Source organism: Choloepus didactylus (genome assembly GCF_015220235.1).
Source record: "Choloepus didactylus isolate mChoDid1 chromosome 11 unlocalized genomic scaffold, mChoDid1.pri SUPER_11_unloc2, whole genome shotgun sequence".
Lineage (NCBI taxonomy): Eukaryota > Metazoa > Chordata > Mammalia > Pilosa > Megalonychidae > Choloepus > Choloepus didactylus.
In genome coordinates this window covers 2,228,965-2,249,854 of record NW_023637579.1, presented here as the reverse complement: position 1 = coordinate 2,249,854, position 20,890 = coordinate 2,228,965, and the positions used below count along the sequence as shown (strand labels likewise).

The following is a 20,890-nucleotide window of genomic DNA, read 5'->3' as shown; positions in this document are numbered from 1 at the left end:
CTCTCCCTCTATGGCTAATAAAGTTGGGAAATCCCAAACATGCATGGGATTGCAGATGCTAAGCAGATTAAAAATCACAAGACCCCTAAGAAAAAGTACATCAGATCAGGATTAGTGAATATGCTGTGACTATATAATGAATGCAGCATTTTCCTTCTCTAAGTTAGTGGCTCTAAGCTACGCTAACAGAAGGAAATTCCAAAAGAATATTTACAACAATGTTCCATTCTTTCATTCTATAAATTAGATTCCTGAGGGTATGTTAAAAGTAACACTCATTTTGGATATTTGTTTGAAAATTATTGTCAAAGGAATGACAAAATTCATCTGAAAAAGTGTGATTATGTATACATATATACATGCAAACACATACATATATACACACATATGCATACAGACACACACACACATACACAGAGGGAGGGAGGGAGGGAGGGAGAGAGAGAATGACTGAACACTAAAACTAAAGATATTATTTGACATCTTGCCTTTATTCAGCACACTTAGAGCTGAATAAAATCTTGGAAAACCCAGGTATTCAAATTAGTTATTCTTTGGGTTATGGTTAGTTTGTGATGAATTTTTGCCATTTGCATTGAAGACATTACAGAATAGATAAAGAACCAGATGAATAAAATTGGTACTTAATAGTTGATTCTATTTTTGCAATTCCAGTCATAAATGGACATATGTGAATATATTTGTATGCACTATAAGAGGAAATGGGGGATAAAAAATGAAATGATTTTATCATTTTATAATCCTTCATTGGTCAGAGATACAAAACTCTATACATATAAAATTTTTAATTAGTTTTGAAGATTTACTCTTCTGTGTGGAGGTGGGAAAAAACATGTTCCTCATTGTATTTTGAAAAATTATTTTTAAGTTCAAGTTAAGGTTGGTTATGTAAGTTCCTTGAAACTACACTTATTTTGACAAAAGAGTCAATGTTATTTGTGAAAGAAATATGTTAATATTTCAGCCATTTTATATATGAGGGCAAAAGAATAAGAATTTTAAATATTATTAAATATGAGGGCAAAAGAATAAGAATTTTAAATATTTAAAATTAAAATATTTAAAACAAAAATTAAAATTAAATATTTAAAATTAAAATTAAAATATTTAAAATTAAAATTTAAATAAGAATTTCAAATATTTCAGCCATTTTAAATATGAGGGCAAAAGAATAAGGAAATTATATTTGGATTTAAACATATAAGTTTTTGTTCCGGTATTTGAATCTAGTGCTCATCCCACATATCTTCAATGCACAGCAAATGTGCACACAAATACCTTAAGAGTTCTAGAACACTATATTAAACAGGGTTTGAAAATTAGTATAAGTTTAGGAGACACTTCCCAGTAATCACTGAAAAATGAACATGGGCATTTACCTCTGCTCTCTCACATAATTCACTAAACTGAGAGTCAAGTGTTTCTAGGGTTTGCTATCAAGTTACTAGTCACAAATCTGAATTCTATTAATAAATAGAATAGACAAGAAGAAAAGAATAATAAAATTTTGTAATCAGGAATTCAGACATATGACTAGTACCTTGTTAGCAAACACTAGAAATCACTGCAGGCAGCAGTGGCAGAGATACAAACAAGCTGATTTGTGCTGCTGATACCCCCAAAGCTCTGAGCCAGAGACATCAGGTACCCTGTGGTGCTGCTGTGGGGGTAAAAAATTAGAGGATTAAATGAAATTCTGAATATAGATTGGTCAGAAGCCCATGTTGCTCTCCTACTGTGGCAGACTGGAGGTTTACTCTCTGGAGACACCAATCACCCCCATAGGCAGTTAGACTATACAGAAAACAAGGGACTAACTGAAAGTTCACAGGTTGAACAGCAGGACTTTTAACACTGGACACTTCATTGTTTCTAATAATTATTTATCATAAAAATAATGTGGTGAGAAACCCTATGCACATAGGTTTTTTCCTTCTACTGGCATATTTTCTATATATATGCTTTCTCTACATGGATTTCTTCAGAAACCTTTTGGTAACGGTGATTTCCCAAGTTTTTCTATGTTTAATTTTTCCCTCATTTAACTTTTCTATTTTTTTTTTCATGGAAACATGATGCAAGTGAGCAGATTCAATATTGAAGGCTGAATTTAAAAAAATAAAATTCAAGACATTTAACTCTTCAAATTCAATTATGAAAGTATTTAGACTTTCTGAATTATCAACAGTATTGATGAGAGTTCTGTAAATTCATTTGTGTTTCCATGTCTATGTATGTGTGTGTGGTCTGTATGTATGTTTGTATGAGTTTGCAGTTGTGGGTTAAATAAATTTTGGAGACTGTGTTGTCATCCTTCATAAACTACAGGAAAGTGACTTTCATGGAGCTCAAATGAGTCATCTGTTTTCTACTTACAAATACAACAAGGCATTGAACTCTGTGTAAACAATCTAGAAAACTAGAGCCATTTTGAAGATGGGCATTTGAATAAATATTCTGTGAGATCATGATTTGTATTGAACCAACAAAGATATGCAGAGACTAGTGATATGTGTAAAACTTCTAACTAAATTACAGGGTGTTGAACTATGGGCACATATCTTTCAACTGTGAGAAGCTCAATCAGAGTCCTGACTTAAAAGTCAAACTAGCCAGGAAGGGAAGTAGATAACATCACAAGGTAGGCTCAAGGGCAGATATTTCTGGTTGTCTCAAAGCCATCAAAAGACTGGGATCCACATACTGTGGACAGTTGATTGTATACCATGGATGATTGTACGGTGTGTGAATGTATTTCAATAAAACTTAATTAAAAATTAAAAAAAAGACTAGGATCCAGTGCTTTTTCTAGAAGGAATTCCAGAACTGAATCCTTGCCACCACGTGAAATGATGTAATGATTATGATGACATAAATTAATGAACATTTTCCAGTTGCAGCAAATTAGATCTTCCCCAAGAAGAGTTCATCCAAAGGTTTTGTTCCTCTACCTCCATGGAGCTACTGTAGCCTGAGCTTCAAGAATCCACATCTCCCTGTTTCCTGTGGCACAGTTGGGACCTAACCAACATTATAGGTGGCCTTGTGCCAGCAATGAAACTGAAGGTCTCAGGTACTGAACAGAGAACACAGGCTGCTGAGCCCTGCCAACTTCTCAATAGTTAAATTCATTCTACTGTAATCACTGCTGAATTTCCAGGGATATATTTGATGTTTAACATCAGGAAAGGATGGATTTTGCTATATGTTCCAATAAGAGATTATAGGCTTACATTTTCAGTATTAAATAGCAGATAGATTTGTTTGCATTCAATACTTTCTTCATCTTGAAGCTATTTACTTTTATTCTATGGCTTCTATTTGCAATTCTGTACATGGCTATAAGGTTAGAGGCAAGGAGGCAAGAATATGTCTTTTTGTTTAACTTGCCATTTTTGTCTCTAGCACCTGGACTCACGCCTAGTCCATTATCAGAGCTGGATTTGGGAGGACCCACTTAATATACCCATTTTCCCCACAGCATTTGTTAAGTTAAAAGAATACAAGTGACTGTTAAATAGATATATTTTTGACAGAGTTTTGAATCACACTGATTTGTTGTGTGGAAACAAAGAGATACCTAATATCACATCAGTGCAGCAAGCCAAAGCATCCACAAAGTCAAGGGAGGGCTAGGCAACCACAAGGCTGACTCTGAATGCAAGAGAATGCTGTAAAATATTAGGGCCCAAATGAGGAAGGAAAATGCCTTCTTCATGGTGGATAAGAGATGAGGAGAGCCCCAGCTGTGTATTTAGCCATCCTAATGGCACCAAAGGCATATGTCATGGCTCTAGCTTTCTTGACAGTTTGGGTTATATATATATATATATATATGGGTATCCATGCATGTATTTTTGAATGAATAGATGAATGAATGATATGGAAGTATTTAAAACTTTGACTTCTTAATACTATGTATAGTTAATTTGTTTGTAATAGATTTTATCTTCAATTCCTGATAGAGTTTTTATTGACTCCATCCTAAAATTCTTTATTTCTTTTTTTCCTGGTTAGGCACTGCTTGAAGACTTTTATTGTATTTCATTTTATTTTACAGATTTATTGTAAAATATAACATATATACACAAAAGTGACAACTTTCTAAGTACAATTTTTCAGTAGAGAGCAAATTTCAAAGAATATTATGGGTTACATTTCCACTATTTCAGTCCTTTCCTGGTAGCTATTGTAATACCCTAGAAAATAAAAAAATATATAAAGATTCAGTATTCATAATTCTTTACAAATGCTGTTTTTTCTGTTGCTACCACTCCCTCTCATTTGATCACTTCAGGAATATCAGGACAGTGACCACCCTAGTTGCTCATATTGAAAATGGGTGTCAACGTCATGGAGGAAGGGAATGCATCTGGTTGATGTTCTTGAAGTGACTGTTGCCTCTGGGTCTGGGTACTTATCTGGCACTTTGGAGAATTAAGTTTCTGAAAAATAAACTCAGTGAGTGAAGCTTTTATAGAGTCAAAGGAAATAGGGTATTTTTTACTATTTGGGGGATTGCTATTGATTTGAGCATAGTATACTCTGGTCTTTGTAATATCTAGCAGAAGCTTGCAAAAGAGTAACCTCCAGTTTAGCCTCTTGATGCTATTTGAAATATCAGCCACCAAAACCTTTTCTTGTCACCATTCTTTTCCCCTTTTTGGTCAAGATGGCAGTCTCATCCTTTGATGCCAGGTTCAGACTCATTCCTGGTATTCATGTCCCATGTCATCAGGGAGACTCACTCACCTGGGAGTCATGTCCCACCTAGGGGAGTGGGTAATGAATTTGCTTGCAGAGTTGTGCTTCTGGAGAGAAAGGCCACATCTGAGTAACAGAAGAGGTTCTCTGGAGGTTACTCCTAGGCATAATTATAGGTGGGCTTAGCCTCCCCTTTACAGCCATAAGTTTCAAAAGAGCCAGCCACAAGATCAAGGGCTTGACTTAGTCAGTTGCTAATTTCACATAGCATATGTTATGTCCAAAATAAACAATCAGTGTCTCCCATTATCTTCATTTAGTTGTACAATTATCATCACTCTCCATTTTAAATAATTTTCATGACCTGAAACACACCAAAGCTCTTATCAGCCCATAATTATTTATCCCTAGTATTTTTGTGGTACTAGTAAGGTATTCCTATTAATTATAGTCCCTAGTATACAATAGGTAGTTTTTCCCATCTACCACTCTGATGTTAATTCTGTAACACTGTAATACCTTAGAAGTATATCATTCAAGCACTTTGTATTTGTATTGCTAATCTGTGGGGTACATGCCTTTACACAACCCCTTTCTATCATGTTCACCTTCAATGCAGCTCTGATACTTATAACCCCATTAACAATCATCACCCCTATCCACTCATATCTGAATCCAATCAATCCATATCTGAACATATTAGGTTATCATTCCCCCTTCACTACCTTCTGTCTCTCTCTCTAGATCCCCTACTTTCTACATTGTAAGACACTAATTTTACATTGTTCAGGGAGATCATAGCAGTGGTAACATAGAGTATCTCTCCTTTTGTATCTGACTTATTTCACTTACCATTATATCTTCAAGGCTCATTCATGTTGTCATATGCTTCAAGACCTTGTTCCTTCTTACCAATGTGTAGTCTTCCATTGCATGTACTATACCACATTTCGTATATCCACTCATCTGTTCACAGACACTTGGATTGTTCTCAATTCTTGGCAAATGTGAACAGTGCTACTATGAACATTGGTGTGCAAATGTCTGTTCATGTCACTGTTTTCAGATCTTCTGGTTATATACTAAGCAGTGGAATTGCTGGGTTGTAAGGTAAATTGATATTTAGCTTTCTGAGAAGCAGCCGAACTGTCTTCCACAGTAGCTCTATTATACATTCCCACCAACAGTGGAAAAGTGTCCCAATTTCTCCACATCCTTTCCAGCATTTCTAGTTTCCTGTTTGTTTAATGACAGCGATTCTTATTGGTCTGAGATATCTCACTGTGATTTTGATCAGCATTTCTCTAGGAGCTAGTGAAGATGAACATTATTTCCATTTGGGTTTTAGCCATTTGGTCTTCCTCTTTGAAAAAAAATATATTTTCCCTCTTTGAAAAGAAAATCTTTTCATATATTTTGCCCATTTTATAATTGGGCTGTTTGTACAATTGTCATTGAGTTGTAGGATTCTTTATATATGTTGGATATTAGTCTCTTATCATATATATTGTTTTCAAATATTTTCTCCCATGGAGCTGACTTCCTCTTTGCCTTATTGACAAAGACATTTGAGGCTTAGAAGCTTTTGATTTTGAGGAGTACCCATTTATTTTTTCTTTCCTTACTTGTGTTTTTGGTGTAAGAACTAAAATGCTATCTCCTATTACTAAATCTTGTATCTTCTAGGAGTTTATTATCTTCTAGGAGTTTTATGGTACTGTCTCTTATATTGTGGTATCTGATCCACTTTGAGTTAATTTTTGTATACAGTGTGAGTTAGAGGTCCTCTTTCATTCTTTTGGATATGGATATTCAGTTCTAACAGCCCTGTTTGTTGAGGAGGCTGTTCTGTCCTGGTTCAATGGATTTGGGGGCCTTATCAAACTACAACCCAGAACCCATGAATCTCAAAGACAATTGTATAAAAATGTAGCTCATGAGGGGTGACAATGGGATTGGAAAAGCCATAAGGACCACACTCCCCTTTGTCTAGTTTATGGATGGATGAGAAGAAAAATAGGGGAAGGAAACAAACAAACAGACAAAGGCACCCAGTGATCCTTTTTACTTTAATTACTCTTTTTCACTTTAATTATTATTCTTGTTATTTGTGTGTGTGTGCTAATAAAGGTGTCAGGGATTGATTTAGGTGATGAATGTACAACTATGTAATGGTACTGTGAACAACTGAATGCATGATTTGTTTTGTATGACTGCGTGGTATGTGAATATATCTCAATAAAATGAAGATTTAAAAAAAATTGGAAAAAAAAAAACAATTAACCATAGATATGGGGGTCTATTTTCTAACTCTTGATTCAGTTCCTTTGATCCATATGTCTGTCTTTGTGCCAGTACCATGCTGTTTTGACCACTCTTGCTTTATAGTAGGCTTTAAAGTCAGGAAGTGTAAGTCCACCCACTTTGTTGTTCTTTTTTGAATGTTTTTAGCAATTAAAGTCCCATTTCCTTCCCAAACAAATTTGATAACAAGCTTTTCCACTAAAATCTTTATATATTTAATAGGGGCTGCTCACATACCACACAACTATCCAAAGATTGAAATGCAAAATCAATTACCCATGATACCATCATACAGCTGTGCATCCATCAACACAATTTCTTTTTCAATTTTTAGGACATTTTCATTACTCTAGAAAAGAAATAAAGACAAAAAAAGAAAACCCAAATCCTCCTATACCCCAAACTATGCCCCCTCTCCATTATTGATTCATAGTTTTGGTATAGTACTTTTGTTACAGTTGAAAGATTGCTAAAACACTAATCATAGTATATACTATGCAATAGGTATATATTTTTCCTATATGCCTCTCTATTATTAACTTCTCATTACAGTGTCATGCATTTTTTCTAGTTCATGAGAGAAATTTCTGTTATTTGTATAGTTAACCATGGACACCGTCCACCACAACGTTCACTGTTTTATACACTCCCAACTTTTAACCTCCAACTTTCCTTCTGGTGACATGTGACTCTGACCTTATCCTTTCTCCCACCTTCACACACCTTTCTGCACTGTTAGTTATTCTCACAACATGCTACCATCACCCCTGTCCATTTCCAAACTTTTAAGTTCACCCTAGTTGAATGTTCTGCTCATAATAAGCAACCATGCCTCATTCTTTAGCCTCATTCTATATCCTGGCAACTTATATCTCATGTCTATGAGTTTACATATTATAATTAGTTCATATCAGTGAGACTCTGCAACATTTGCCTTTATGTGTCTGTCTTATTTCACTCAATATAGTGCCCTCTAGATTTCTTCATCAATCCATTTCTTTAAAGATGGTTTTTTCACACACCATACATCCCGTGCTAAGTAAACAACCTTTGGTTCCCTGTATAGTCACATATTTATGTATTCAGCACCATTGCCACTATCTATATAAGGAAATCTCCATTTCTTCAACAAAGGAGGAGGAAGAGTAAAAGAAGTCAGAGAGACAACAGAAAAAGAAAAGACAAAGAGAGAGAGAAAAAACAAAAACAAAAATCTTGACAGCTAGAAAGGAACCAAAGTAAAGATAGCATTAGCCTAAAGTAGCATAAAGTGTCAGACAACATCACCAATGCCAGGAGTAGCATACCCTTCCCCTATTTCTCACCTCTCCATATGCATTTGGCTTTGGTATAATGCCTTTGTTATATTAAAGGAAGCATAATACAATGTTTCTGTAAATTATATTCTCTAGTTTGCATTGACTGTATTTTCCCCCAATCCCACTCTATTTTTAAGACCTTGCAGTGTCGACATTCAATTGTTCTACCTCATGTAAAAACATATTTGTACCTTTTATTACAATCTTTGGGAACTCTACATTTCCCTGACATACACAGTCACAGTCTTTACCCTTCATCTTTTGTTCTGGTGTCTCACATGGCCCCAGCCTTCCTCTTTCAACCATACTCACAGTCATCTCCCAAAATTCTTTTCTAAACCTCTCACTCCTGTTTTTTCTTTTTTGTCTGCAGTGCTTCCTTTAGTGTTTCCTGTAGAGCAGGTATCTTGTTCACAAACTCTGTCATTGTCTGCTTGTCAGAGAATATTTTAAGCTCTCCCTCATATTTGAAGGATAGTTTTGCTGGATAAAGGATTCTTGGCTGGTGGTTTTTCTCTGTCAGTATTTTAAATATATCACCACACTCCTCCTTGCCTACATGGTTTTATTGATAAATCTACACATAGTATTATCATGCTTCCTTGGTATGTGATGGACTGCTTTTCTCTTGCTGCTTTCAGGATTCTCTCTCAGTCTTTGACATTTGAAAATCTGATTATTAAGTGTCTTGCCATAGGCCTATTCAGATCCATTCTGTTTGGGGTATGCTGCCCTTCTTGGATCCATAATTTTATGTCTGTGATAAGAAATGGGAAATTTTCATTGATTCTTCCTCTATTGCTTCTGCCCCCTTTCCCTTCTCTTCTCCTTCTGGGATACCAATGACATACATTCTTGCTTTCCATTTTTCCTTAAGTTCCCAGACATTGCTCATATTTTTCCATCTTTTCTCTAACTGTTCTTTTGTGTGTAGGCTTTCATGTGCCTTGTTCTCCAGTTCCTGAGTGTTTTCTTCTGCCTCTTGAGATCTGCTGTTTTATGTCTCCATTGTGTCTTTCATCCTTTGTGTTGTGCCTTTCATTTCCATAGATTCTGCCAGATTGTTTTTTGAACTTTCAATGTCTACCTTATATACACCCAGGGTTTTCGTAACATGGTTCATCTCCTTTGCCATATCTTCTATAAACTTTTTTAATTCAGTTTTATTGAAATATAGTTACGCACCATAGAATCATCCATCATATACAATCAACTGTTCACAGTATGATCATATGGTTATGCATTCATCACCACATTCCATTTCTGAACATTTCCTTTACATCAGAAAGAATCAGAATAAGAATAAAAAATAAAAGTAAAAAAAGAACAACCAAGCTATCCCCCATCCCACCCTATTTGTCATTTAGTTTTTGTCCCCATTTTTCTACCCATCCATCCATACACTAGATAAAGGGAGTGTGATCCACAAGCTTTTCACAATCACATTGTCACCCCTTGTAATCTACATTATTATACAGTCATCTTCAGGAGTCCAGACTACTGGGTTGGAGTTTGGTAGTTTCAGATATTTACTTCTACCTATTCCAATACATTAAAACCTAAGAGGTGTTATTTATATAGTGCATAAGAATGTCCACCAGAGTGACCTCTTGACTCCATTTGGAATCTCTCAGCCACTGACATTATTTCATCTCATTTTGCATCCCCCTTTTGGTCAAGAAGATATTCTCAATCCCATGATTCTGGATTCAGATTCATCCCCAGGAGTCATATCCTGCATTGCCAGGGAGATTTACACCCCTGGGAGTTGGGTCCCATGTAGGGGGAAGGGCAGCGAGTTCACCTGCTGAGGTGGCTCAGTTAGAGAGAGAGAGAGGGGGCCACATCTGAGCAACAAAGAGGTACTCAGGGGGAGACTCTTAGGCACAATTATATGCAAGTTTAGCCTCTCCTTTGCAGTAATGAGCTTCATAGGGGCAAGTCCCATGGTAGAGGGTTCAGCACATCAAACGACCAGTCCCAATGTTAGTGACATCAACACCAGTCCAGGTGAGGAAGTCCAACATTTCTGCACCTTTCCCCAGCTCCTCAGGGGGTCTGTAAATATATTTTTTATTCTCTGCACAAATTACTTTGGGATGTGTCACTATTTCACTCAAACCCATACTAACCTACCATATCTCACTTCCTATTCAAAGTTCCATGTAATTGTGGTGTTTGAACAAACTGAGTGTAGAGATATACTGTTTAGAAAACATAGATCCTACACCAAATAGACATCTCTTCCCTTGGTCTCACATGGAAGTTGAAGTTTTAAAACACAGTTTTGACCTTTACCCTTTGGCATGGTTTGCCCTAGTCTTAACCAGATCTGCTTCATTCATATCACTAACTGAAGTCTGGGCTCTTTTTCAGCTTTTTTTTAAATAGTTGCTGTATGTGCTAATACTGACATTCATATCTGCTGAGCTCTAGCTTGGAGTTTCAGGTGTCTCAGAGACACACATTGTTCCAGAGACCAATCAGGTTATACACTAAGGGATCAGCATCTCAAAGTTTAGAGATAGCCATTACAACTAAGGAATAGAGTTGACTGCTGTAAGAGCTTACAATCTAGGGACCATTACAATAATCATTTCCACATTAGGCTACGTTCTAAGATTCAATTCTGAGTTTACACATTGTAGTTAGTCCATATTGGTGAGGCATTATAGTGTTTGCCTTTATTTCTGATGTACTTCACTCAAATACTGTGTACAGGATCCATTCACCTTGTTTGTGTCTCACAGCTTCACTACTTCTTGTAGTTGCTCAATATTCCATTGTATGCATATGCCACAGTTCACCATTCTGTTCCTCAGTCTATGGATCCTTAGGTTGCCTCCACCCATTGAAAATCATGATTTCTGCCTCCATGAACACCAGTTTGCAAATGTCCATTCATGTCTCTGCTCTCAGATCTTCAAATGACATACCCCATAATGGGGATGCAGGACCTTCTGGTCCCCAAATACTTAACTTTTTGTGGAACCACCACACTGACCTTCAGAAAGGCTACACCATTCTACCTGCTCATCAACAGTAGCTAGGTGCATCCATCTCACCATATTTTCTCCAATAATTTTACTTCTATATATATTTTCCTACAATTTTATAGTTATATTCATATACCATACATTTATCCACAGTGTACAATCAGTTGTTCATGGTATCACCATAAAGTTGTACATTTATCACCACAATCAGCACTTGAACATATTGATTACTAAAAGAAAAATTGTTTTAGCTATAGTAAAAAACATGATGAAAAGAAAAATAACATGTCATACAATACATAGTAAGAACATAAAATAACACCACTACCAAGAATCCCATATTCCTCCTCTATATCCCCCTCTCATATACACTTAGCATTGGCATATTGCCTTTGTTACATTTAATGGAGGTATATTACAATGTTACTCTTGACCATTGACTCCAGTTTGCTCTGATCATGCTTTTTCCCCAAATACCATCCCTTTTTCAACACTCTACATGGTTGACATTCAATTGCTCTCCCGCATGCAAAAACATTTTTATATTTGTATATTTAGTATCAGTCATTGGACATTCCAGTTTTGCCAAGTCTTTATCATCTATCTTTATCCCTGGTGTCATACATTCTCCTATCCCACCTCTTTCAGCTTTACTCACAGACATCTTTGTTCAGTGTACTTACAATACTGTGCCACCATCACAATGTTATGCTATCTATTTCTGGATCTATACAATCAATCCTGCTAAACATTCTGTAGTCCTTCAGCATCAAATGCCTCATCTCTACCCTCTTTATATCTCCTGGTTACCTGTGTTGTCAGCTTTTAACTCCCAAAGTTTGTTCATTAATGTCTGTTCATATTAGTGAGACCATACAGAATCTGTCCTTTTGTTTCTGGCTAACTTCACTCAACATAATGTCCTCAAGGTTTATCCACATTATTATATGATCCATGTCTTTGTTCTGTCTTACAGCTGCATAATATACCATCATGTGTATATACCACACTTTGTTTATCCCCTCATCCATTGATGGACATTTGGGCTGTTTCCATCTCTTGGCAATTGTGAATAATGCTGCAATAAACATCAGTTTACAAATGTCTGTTTGTGTCTTAAGTTTCAGTTCCTCTCAGTATATACCTAGCAATGCAATAGCTGGGTCATAAAGAAAATCATATTTAGCTTCCTGAGGAACCTCCACACTGTCTTCCAGAGTGGTTGCACCATTCTACATTCCCACCAACAATGAATAAGTGTGCCTTTCTCCACATCCTCTCCAGCACTTGTCATTTTCTGTTTTTTGGATAATGGCCATTCTGGTAGGTGTTAGATGATATCTCATTGTGGTTTTGATTTGCATTTCCTTAGTAGCCAGTGAAGTTGAGCATTTTTTCATGTTTTTTGAGCCATTTGTATTTCCTCTTCAGAAAAAATGTCTGTCCATGACTTTTGCCCATTTTTTTTTTCTGTTTTATTTTTTTATTTTTTTTTTTTCATACAAAACAAATTGTACTTTCGATTGTTTACAGTACCATTACATAGTTGTACATTCATCACCTAAATCAATCCCTGACACCTTCATTAGCACACACACAAAAATAACAAGAATAATAATTAGAGTGAAAAAGAGCAATTGAAGTAAAAAAGAACACTAGGAACCTTTGTCTGTTTGTTTGCTTCCCCTACTTTTCTACACATCGATCCATAAACTAGACATAGTGGAGTTTGGTCCTTATGGCATTCCCAATCTCACTGTCACCCCTCATAAGCTACATTTTTATACAACTGTCTTCGAGATTCATGGGTTCTGGGTTGTAGTTTGATAGTTTCAGGTATCCAACACCAGCTACCCCAATTCTTTAGAACCTAAAAAGGGTTGTCTAAAGTGTGCGTAAGAGTGCCCACCAGAGTGACCTCTCGGCTCCTTTTGGAATCTCTCTGCCACTGAAGCTTATTTCATTTCCTTTCACATCCCCCTTTTGGTCAAGAAGATGTTCTCGGTCCCACGATGCCGGGTCTACATTCCTCCCCGGGAGTCATATTCCATGTTGCCAGGGAGATTCACTTCCCTGGGTGTCTGATCCCACGTAGGGGGGAGGGCAGTGATTTTACCTTTCAAGTTGGCTTAGCCAGAGAGAGAGGGCCACATCTGAGCAACAAAGAGGCATTCAGGAGGAGACTCTTAGGCACAAATACAGGGAGGCCTAGCCTCTCCTTTGCAGCAACCGTCTTCCCAAGGGTAAAACTTATGGTAGAGGGCTCTACCCATCAAACCACCAGTCCCCTATGTCTGTGGTCATGTTAGCAACCATGGAGGTGGGGTAGGCGAATACCCCTGCATTCTCCACAGGCTCCTCAAGGGGGCACTACATCTTTTTTTTTTTTTTTCCTTGTTTGTCTTTTTTCATTTTTTTTTTTTTTTAACTTTCCCTTCTTTTTTCAAATCAACTGTATGAAAAAAAAAAAGTTAAAAAGAAAACAAACATACAATAAAAGAACATTTCAAAGAGACCATAGCAAGGGAGTAAGAAAAAGACAACTAACCTAAGATAACTGCTTAACTTCCAACATGTTCCTACTTTACCCCAAGAAAGTTACATACTATAGCAACATTTCAGTGAACTTGTTCCTACTACATCCATCAGAAATTAACAGACCATAGTCATTTCTGGGCATCCCCAGAACGTTAAATAGCTTATCTGTTCTTCTTGGATTATTGTTCCCCCTTCCTTAATTGCTCTCTACTGCTAGTTCCCCTACATTCTACATTATAAACCATTTGTTTTACATTTTTCAAAGTTCACATTAGTGGTAGCATATAATATTTCTCTTTTTGTGCCTGGCTTATTTCGCTCAGCATTATGTCTTCAAGGTTCATCCATGTTGTCATATGTTTCACCAGATCGTTCCTTCTTACTGCCGCGTAGTATTCCATCGTGTGTATATACCACATTTTATTTATCCACTCATCTGTTGAAGGACATTTGGGTTGTTTCCATCTCTTGGCAATTGTGAATAATGCTGCTATGAACATTGGCGTGCAGATATCTGTTCGTGTCACTGCTTTCCGATCTTCCGGGTATATCCCGAGAAGTGCAATCGCTGGATCGAATGGTAGCTCTATCTCTAGTTTTCTAAGGAACTGCCAGACTGACTTCCAGAGTGGCTGAACCATTATACAGTCCCACCAACAATGAATAAGAGTTCCAATTTCTCCACATCCCCTCCAGCATTTGTAGTTTCCTGTTTGTTTAATGGCAGCCATTCTAACCGGTGTTAGATGGTATCTCATTGTGGTCTTAATTTGCATCTCTCTAATAGCTAGTGAAGCTGAACATTTTTTCATGTGTTTCTTGGCCATTTGTATTTCCTCTTCAGAGAACTGTCTTTTCATATCTTTTGCCCATTTTATAATTGGGCTGTCTGTACTATTGTCATTGAGTTGTAGGATTTCTTTGTATATGCAAGATATCAGTCTTTTGTCAGATACATGGTTTCCAAAAATTTTTTCCCATTGAGTTGGCTGCCTCTTTACCTTTTTGAGAAATTCCTTTGAGGTGCAGAAACTTCTAAGCTTGAGGAGTTCCCATTTATCTATTTTCTCTTTTGTTGCTTGTGCTTTGGGTGTAAAGTCTAGGAAGTGGCCTCCTAATACAAGGTCTTGAAGATGTTTTCCTACATTATCTTCTAGGAGTTTTATGGTACTTTCTTTTATATTGAGATCTTTGGTCCATTTTGAGTTAATTTTTGTGTAGGGGGTGAGGTAGGGGTCCTCTTTCATTCTTTTGGATATGGATATCCAACTCTCCCAGCCCCATTTGTTGAAAAGACCATTATGGCTCAGTTCGGTGACTTTGGGGGCCTTATCAAAGATCAGTCGGCCATAGATCTGAGGGTCTATCTCTGAATTCTCAATTCGATTCCATTGATCTATATGTCTATCTTTGTGCCAGTACCATGCTGTTTTGGCAACTGTGGCTTTATAATAAGCTTCAAAGTCAGGGAGTGTAAGTCCTCCCACTTCGTTTTTCTTTTTTAGAGTGTCTTTAGCAATTCGAGGCATCTTCCCTTTCCAAATAAATTTGATAACTAGCTTTTCCAAGTCTGCAAAGTAGGTTGTTGGAATTTTGATTGGGATTGCATTGAATCTGTAGATGAGTTTGGGTAGAATTGACATCTTCATGACATTTAGCCTTCCTATCCATGAACATGGAATATTTTTCCATCTTTTAAGGTCCCCTTCTATTTCTTTTAGTAGAGTTATGTAGTTTTCTTTGTATAGGTCTTTTACATCTTTGGTTAAGTTGATTCCTAGGTACTTGATTTTTTTAGTTGCTATTGAAAATGGTATCTTTTTCTTGAGTGTCTCTTCAGTTTGTTCATTTCTAGCATATAGAAACATTACTGACTTATGTGCATTAATATTGTATCCCGCTACTTTGCTAAATTTGTTTATTAGCTCTAGTAGGTGTATCGTTGATTTCTCAGGGTTTTCTAGATATAAGATCATATCATCTGCAAACAATGACAGTTTTACTTCTTCTTTTCCAATTTGGATGCCTTTTATTTCTTTGTCTTGCCGGATTGCCCTGGCTAGCACTTCCAGCAAAATGTTGAATAACAGTGGTGACAGCGGGCATCCTTGTCTTGTTCCTGATCTTAGAGGGAAGGCTTTCAGTCTCTCACCATTGAGTACTATGCTGGCTGTGGGTTTTTCATATATGCTCTTTATCATGTTGAGGAAGTTTCCTTCAATTCCTACCTTTTGAAGTGTTTTTATCAAAAACGGATGTTGGATTTTGTCAAATGCTTTTTCAGCATCTATTGAGATGATCAATTGATTTTTCCCTTTCGAGTTTTTAATGTGTTGTAATACATTGATTGTTTTTCTTATGTTGAACCATCCTTGCATGCCTGGAATGAACCCCACTTGGTCATGGTGTATGATTTTTTTAATGTGTCTTTGGATTCGATTTGCAAGTATTTTGTTGAGGATTTTTGCATCTATATTCATTAGGGAGATTGGCCGGTAGTTTTCCTTTTTTGTAGCATCTTTGCCTGGTTTTGGTATTAGGTTGATGTTAGGTTCATAAAATGAGTTAGGTAGTGTTCCATTTTTTTCAATGTTTTGAAAGAGTTTGAGTAAGATTGGTGTCAGTTCTTTCTGGAAAGTTTGGTAGAATTCCCCTGTGAAGCCATCTGGCCCTGGGCATTTATTTGTGGGAAGATTTTTGATGACTGATTGGATCTCTTTGCTTGTGATGGGTTGGTTGAGGTCTTCTATTTCTTCTCTGGTCAGTCTAGGTTGTTCATATGTTTCCAGGAAATTGTCCATTTCTTCTACATTATCCAGTTTGTTGCCATACAGTTGTTCATAATATCCTCTTATAATTTTTTTAATTTCTTCAGGATCTGCAGTTATGTCACCTTTTTCATTCATTATTTTGTTTATATGTGTCTTTTCTCTTTTTGATTTTGTCAGTCTAGCTAGGGGCTTGTCAATCTTGTTGATCTTCTCAAAGAACCAACTTTTGGTGATATTTATCCTTTCTATTGTTTTTTTGTTCTCTTTGTCATTTATTTCTGCTTTAATCCTTGTTATTTCTTTTCTTGTACTTGGTTTAGGATTGGTTTGCTGTTCATTTTCTAGCTTCTTCAGTTGATCCATTAGTTCTTTGATTTTGGCTCTTTCTTCCTTTTTAATATATGCGTTTAGTGCTATAAATTTCCCCCTTAGCACTGCTTTTGCTGCATCCCATAGGTTTTGGTATGTTGTGTTCTCATTTTCATTCGTCTCTATATATTTAGCAATTTCTCTTGCTATTTCTTCTTTAACCCACTGATTGTTTAGGAGTGTGTTGTTTAACCTCCAGGTATTTGTGAATTTTCTAAGTCTCTGATGGTTATTGACTTCTAATTGTATTCCATTGTGGTCAGAGAATGTGCTTTGAATAATTTCAATCTTTTTAAATTTATTGAGGTTTGTTTTATGTCCCAGCATATGATCTATTCTGGAGAAAGTTCCGTGAGCACTAGAAAAGTATGTGTATCCTGGTGATTTGGGATGTAATGTCCTGTAGATGTCTGTTAAATCTAATTCATTTATCAGATTGTTTAGGTTTTCAATTTCCTTATTGGTCTTCTGTCTGGTTGATCTATCTATAGGAGAGAGTGATGTGTTGAAGTCTCCCACAATTATTGTGGAAACATCAATTGCTTCCTTTAGTTTTGCCAATGTTTCTCTCATGTATTTTGCGGCACCTTGATTGGGTGCATAGACATTTACGATTGTTATTTCTTCTTGCTGAATTGCCCCTTTTATTAGTATGTAGTGGCCTTCTTTGTCTCTCAAAACATCCCTGCATTTGAAGTCTATTTTATCTGAGATTAATATTGCTACACCTGCTTTCTTTTGGCTGTAGCTTGCATGAAATATTTTTTTCCATCCTTTCACTTTCAGTTTCTTTGTGTCCCTGTGTCTAAGATGAGTCTCTTGTATGCAACATATTGATGGTTCATTTTTTTTGATCCATTCTGCGAATCTATATCTTTTAATTGGGGAGTTTAATCCATTTACATTCAACGTTAAAACCGTGAAGGCATTTCTTGAATCGGCCATCTTATCCTTTGGATTATATTTGCCATATTTTTCCCTCTCTCTATTAATATCCTTTATTGTACCCATACCGAATCTCTTTAGTACTGAACCTTTCTCCAAGTCTCTCTGTCCTGTCTTTGTTTCTCTGTCTGTAGGGCTCCCTTTAGTATCTCCAGTAGGGCAGGTCTCTTGTTAGCAAATTCTCTCAGCATTTCTTTGTCTGTGAAAAATTTAAGCTCTCCCTCAAATTTGAAGGAGAGCTTTGCTGGATAAAGTATTCTTGGCTGGAAATTCCTCTCACTCAGAATTTTATATATATCGTGCCACTGCCTTCTCGCCTCCATGGTGGCTGCTGAGTAGTCACTACTTAGTCTTATGCTGTTTCCTTTGTATGTGGTGAATTGCTTTTCTCTTGCTGCTTTCAGAACTTGCTCCTTCTCTTCTATGTTTGACAGTGTGATCAGTATATGTCTCGGAGTGGGTTTTTTTGGATTTATTCTATTTGGAGTTCGCTGAGCATTTATAATTTGTGTATTTATGTTGTTTAGAAGATTTGGGAAGTTTTCCCCAACAATTTCTTTGAATACTCTTCCTAGACCTTTACCCTTTTCTTCCCCTTCTGGGACACCAATGAGTCTTATATTCGGACGTTTCATATTATCTATCATATCCCTGAGGTCCATTTCGAGTTTTTTCAATTTTTTTCCCCATTCTTTCTTTTATGCTTTCATTTTCCATTCTGTCATCTTCCAGGTCACTGATTCGTTGTTCAACTTCCTCTAGTCTTGTACTATGAGTGTCCAGAATCTTTTTAATTTGGTCAACAGTTTCTTTAATTTCCATAAGATCATCCATTTTTTTATTTAGTCTTGCAATGTCTTCTTTATGCTCTTCTAGGGTCTTCTTGATTTCCTTCATATCCCGTACTAGGGTCTCATTGTTCATCTTTAGTTCTTTGAGTAGCTGCTCTAGGTGTGTCTCTTCTGGTCTTTTGATTTGGGTGCTTGGGCTTGGGTTATCCATATCGTCTAGTTTTTTCATATGCTTTATAATTTTCTGTTGTTTTTGGCCTCGTGGCATTTGCTGACCTTGATAGGGTTCTTTTAGGGTTTGTAGACCAGTTGAAGTCCTTATCTCTAATTTATCAGATCTACAGCTTCGTGGAGTACACTTTCTCTAACTAACCAGCAGGTGGCGTCCACGAGCCACCTGTTCTCCACAAGCCAGATCTCCCCTGCTTAGCCTTTTGGTGAGTGGGGGAGTGAGTCTTGTGGGGCCCAATTGGTGTCCCAAGCTTGCGTGTGTAGTTGGTGTTGCCTGCCCTGTATGTGGGGCGTGTTTCTGGGCAGTCGGGGAGGGGGGGTGGCCCTAACAATCAAATCTCCCTGATGATCCTAGAGTTTTAAAGCTACTGCAATAGTCTAATCCTTCAGTTCAGTCCTGCCACAGTTTGTCTCTGCCACTGACCCACAAGTCTTTGGTATTGGCGTATGGCTCCTGAGACTTGCAAGTGGGCCCCTCTTCCAGGCTGTGCACCCCGGGTCCTCTGTTGAGGGATGACTGTGCTATGTCACAGGTGAGTGCCGTCCCCCCCAGGGCAGTTCTGGGCTGCTGGGCTGTGTAGGGAGGCTCCCAGTCTGCTCAAATGATGGCTGAATGGGGCTCTGTTAATTCACACTGCTCCCCCTTCCCAGCTCTGGGACATTCAGCTGAGGTTGCAGGGAAGGCTAATGTCCACGCCCAGTTTTGTGGTGTGTGCCTGTTATTTGAAGCACTTCCGTCACACTGGGTTGTCTGGGGCAGCTCTGGGCTATGGGGCTGGCGATGGGCAGGAGTGTTTCCTGTCCACCAGGATGGTGGCTGTGAGCGGACACCCCCCTTTTCTTGGGAAGTTGTGTTGTTTAGTGAATTTTCTCAGCCACTGGATTATTGCCTTTTGTCTCAGAGCTCTCTTAGTTCTGCTCTTGACTTGACGTGCCCAAATTTCAATTCTTTGAAGCTTTCTGTATTGAGCTTCTTAGAGTAATTGTTTTAGAAAAAGCAAAAAGGATTTAAAAAAAAAAAAAAAAAAAAAAAAAACGGCCCTCCTCAGAGATCTAATGGGTTATTGAAATGCTAATAGACAAAGCAACCAGGGCCATTAAGGAAAGGTGCCCAGGGGAGAGAGATCAGCCTTGCTTCGGGATTTGCATATGCGCCTCAAGGCCTGATCTCCGCCCTTCCCCTTTCTGTGTTCACCAGAACTCCAAAAATCTTCTGCTTTTATTTTGGAGTTTTTCGTGTTGTTTTTTTTCTATGCCTGTCTCCTCTCTGCTGGGCTGGCTGCTCTCAGAGTCTCTGGTGTCTGGCCTCAGTCTATCTATGGTTGGAGTTTAATCAGTAGAATGAGTTTCCGATAGGAGCAGCCACTGCAATTCTCCCTTCTCCTTCCTGGAGCTGACAGCCCCTCCTCCCCCGGGACTGAGCCTGGCAGGGAGGGGCGCGGGTCCCCTGGCCGCAAAAACTTACAGATTTCGCTGATCTCAGCAGTTCCACGTTTTCATGAGTGTTGTATGAAGCATGCCCAAAGACAGATTGCTCTGTGGTGTCCAGTCCACGCAGTTCCTGGCTTTTTACCTACTTTCCTGGAGGAGTAACAAAAACATACAGCTCACCAGTCTGCCATCTTTGCCCATTTTTTAATTGAAGTGTTTGTCTTTCTGTTATTGAGATGCAGGATTCCTTTATATATTCAGAATATTAAGCCCTTATCTGATATGTGGTTTCCAAATATCATCTCCTATTGTGTAAGTTGCCTTTTTACTTTTCTGACAAAGTCCTTTGATGTACAGAAGTGTTTAATTTTGAGGAGATCCCATTTGTCTCTTTGTTCTTTGGTTGCTCACACCTTGAGTGTGAGGTCTAAGAAACCACCTCCTATCACAAGATCTTAAAGATATTGCCC

General features: G+C 37.5%; 2 protein-coding genes across 3 annotated transcripts in view; both read right to left on the bottom strand.

Moving 5' to 3' along the window:
• The window catches only part of LOC119524585 (zinc finger protein 883-like), a 77,651-nt gene that overhangs the window by 4,215 nt on the left and 52,546 nt on the right, over positions 1–20,890 (bottom strand). For both annotated transcript variants that reach the window (XR_005214856.1, XR_005214855.1), the window contains exon 7: positions 4,774–4,851. The gene's annotated coding sequence lies outside the window, so the exon portion shown is untranslated. The remainder of the gene's footprint in view (positions 1–4,773; positions 4,852–20,890) is intronic.
• The window catches only part of LOC119524586 (zinc finger protein 596-like), a 1,058,357-nt gene that overhangs the window by 1,022,471 nt on the left and 14,996 nt on the right, over positions 1–20,890 (bottom strand). The gene's annotated exons all lie outside the window — the stretch shown is intronic.